Below are 3,433 nucleotides of genomic sequence, written 5' to 3'. Positions count from 1 at the left end.
GTCTCTGTAATGAGAAAAAGTAGTCATCCAAAGAAAGTGACCCAGCAGTACCACAGGACATGGATTTGATAGAGAAGTTAAGGGTGATATAACTGCATAGCCCATATGCAAGTAGCTGGAGGAAAGATTGAAGGTGTTGACTAGAGCCATGCCTCTGGGTCCAAATCCCTACCCATGTCCATGTGACCACTCTTGACCATGGCCCACCTGCCCCTCCCACATCCACCCCAGCCGAACTGATGTGCAGGGTCACCCAATGCCACACCCTGGGACTGTTGCCGAACCCCACAGGGGGCCCCCAGGTGCAGGGTGCTGGCCACCTGGCACAGCCCTCTATTCTGTCTGATGGTCTAGACCTGGCTTTGCTGAGGATCCTCCATTTATCCATTCTCACTGGCAGATGTCTCTGAGCAGGGGCATGAGGCTGGCAGAGGGCCAGGTCACCCTGAGGGCGCCCCTCTTGCTCTTTGCACTCTGGGCAGTGCTGGCTCCTGTGCAGGGTTCTCAAGGGCATCCCTCATGGTGCTACATCTCCTCTGAGATAGTAATTCCCAAGAAGGAGCCACACCACAGCAAGGGCATTCAGATGCCTGGCTGTCTGTCCTATAGCCTGCGTTTTGGGGCAAGAGACATGTTATGTACATGCGGCACAAGAAACTCTTTTGGTCCAGACTCTGCTGATGATGACTCAGGATGCTCAGGGAGCCTTGCAGGTGGACTAACCCTTCATGCCTCCAGACTGTTACTACCTCAGCTACCTGGAGGAGATTCCTTTTTCCATGGTCACAATTGACACAGGCTATGGCAGCCTTGAAGATATCATGAAGTTGGATTAACTTGCCTATGATATGAGACCCCTCGGTGGTTTCCAATGGTTTGAACACTTTGTTTCTCACATAGTCGCAGACATCTGTGCAATGGGACCTACTTATAACCTGGGATATAAGGAGGACAGGGGACCCCCTGTTCCTCAAGGAAATGCCAGTGCAGCCCCAAGGATCTCTAGTAAGTTCTGTTCATCCCATCACAGAATTTTCAAAGGACTTGCTTTCAGTTTCAAAACAATGTATAGTGTGTTAACCACGTGGAAAAAAGTGCCCAATTCCTAGTAAGGCTAGTTAGCTTAATTGAGTCCATATTTCATGCTATTGATGTAAGTTATTGGTTTCATGGTCATTTATAGTGAGAGACATCAAGCTCACACAGGCAATTATGTGTTGCATCAGAGCCCCTTTTTTTTCCTCTTCAATAGTATGAGTGAAAGTATTTTCGATTTCTTAAAACACATTCACCCTTAATGTGATTTGAGATGGGCCCCATGAGGTTCATGGCAGTCCAGTTGTATATTCTATATGCCATCCACCAATGGCTTATATGCCATCATTCTGGGTTATTTAGGCAGACATTATTTACTCTTGTCTGTCATACCAACGCATCAGATGGCAAGAAATTGTGGCTTGTGCATTGACACTGATGAATGTGCTTGCCAAAAAAGGTCCAGCTGCTTTAGGACCCAACTAACTGGTATAATGGAAGCTTTCAGTAACTGTTCCTTCATTCATATGCAGCACATAATGAATTGTGGAACAGGCAAGTGCATGTTCAACACTGAACTGGTGCATTTAAATAAAAGCCTGACCCACTATCATTATGGAAACTACATAGTGGATCCAGGAAAGCAGTGTGACTGCGGCTCATTCAACCAGTGCTACAGCAATCTAGGCTGTATGCGTGATTGTATCTGAACCCCTGGGGGCAAATGGAATACAGGCAGATGCTATACAGACTGCACCAACTCCGCTGCTTGGACACCCTGCAGACCAATCCAAAATATACGTGATCTTCCAGAGTTCTGCCATGGGGTGACCTGGCGTACCCTGTGACTTCCATATGCAAGATGGAACCGGGTGCACTGAAGAGGGCTGCTGCTATCATGGAAACTGCACTGACCGCACTATTCACTGCCAAGAAAGCTGTGGCAGAAATTCTGGGAAAGGTGAAGATGTCTGCTATACCATAAATCACAAAGGCAGCCGACATGGACACCGCAGAACACCCCGGGGAAGTCAACGCTGAACCTGTTCCCATACAGGCGTGCCGTGTGGAAGGCTGCAGTGTAGGAATGTCACACATCTCCCTCAGCTGCAAGAACATGTTGGATTCCATCGGTCTGAGATCCAGGGTTCTGATGTTTGGGGCTGGATTCACATCGTAGCACAGGAACAACCCAGATCGGTCATGTGAGAACTGGTACTTCCTGTGCTTCTGGAAAGTTCTGTCGGGATACCTACTGCACTGGCAGTGGGGCTCAGCTGAATTATGACTGTATCCCAGAGAAATGCAGTCACAGAGGGATGTGCAACCATAACAGGAACTGCCACTGCCACACAGCCTGGGATCCTCCATGGTGCACGGACAAGGCACTGGTGGGAGCACAGACTGTGGACCCCTCCAAGAAGAATTCAGCCAGTCAGGCAAAGTCATGAATCCATGGTATATCTCAGAGTGGGTTTTGGTCACATTTATGCCATAATAGCTGCATTCCTCTTTGTTGTTTCTGGAAATGCCAGAACTATAAACACAGAGAAAGTTAAGGAAGAGATTTTTCGAGAAGACAATCCATAATTTAGCCTCCAGACCCCTGAACAACTATACACAATGCATCTGGTGCATCTGTAAAAATACAGTATTGAGGCAGCACAGCTGACATCCATGTTTCCAAGGGTCTGCGGGAGACACAGGGGTCCTCAGGCACATCACAGCTCTGACACCAGGTCTCTCATGGGTCACCGACCAGCACTCTGAAAGAAAACTTGAAAACTGCATGCTTCTGGCTTTTATGTAGTTTTTAAGCCTGCAAGAGCCCAAACTGAGCCTTAGTTTCTTGGAAGAGGACCTGAGTCAGAGCTGTGTCTTGAGCGGAAGTGTCTGGTTCCAGAATTAAGAGAAGTTGACACAAGCTCCTTTATTGGCAACTTCATGAGTTTTCTCCAAAACTACGCTGTTGTGGACTGAAAAGTTTCTCATTCTCCAGGTAATCTGTCTTCCCCCAGTCCCGTGTGGGCTCAGGATAATGGAGGGCTACCACCCACCCATACTGCCTGTCCACACGGGCGTGTCTGCGGGCTGTGAGGGAAGGGGACTGGCATTAGGTTCCACTAGCGCAAGCTATGCCTCTCTGGAGAGCAAATTTCCAAATGTGGGAGACTGAGACCATGAAGCTGAAAGGAGCACCCCATACATCAATCAGAAAGGTAGGCACAAGTGTCTATGGATGACTCTGGCATCCAGAGGGAGACCGGGAAAGGTGAATCCCTGCTCTCTTTCTCTTGCCTACTTTTCAGTGAGTTTAACTGTAGATAAGAATCTGCCTAGGGATCTCACTCTGGTTTCCCAAGCACCTTCTACAATAACACAGAGATGAGCCTGTGAA

The 3,433-nt window shown here is 48.3% G+C and overlaps 1 pseudogene; it reads left to right on the top strand.

Moving 5' to 3' along the window:
* The first annotated feature begins 400 nt into the window (after nucleotides 1-400).
* Nucleotides 401-2,625, top strand: LOC128772852 (disintegrin and metalloproteinase domain-containing protein 21-like; annotated as a pseudogene).
* Nucleotides 2,626-3,433: the final 808 nt, after the last annotated feature.

This window comes from Panthera pardus, unplaced genomic scaffold (genome assembly GCF_024362965.1).
Source record: "Panthera pardus isolate Hobbes unplaced genomic scaffold, ASM2436296v1 HiC_scaffold_24, whole genome shotgun sequence".
NCBI classification, from domain to species: Eukaryota; Metazoa; Chordata; class Mammalia; order Carnivora; family Felidae; genus Panthera; species Panthera pardus.
This window is presented reverse-complemented; position numbering and strand designations above follow the sequence as displayed.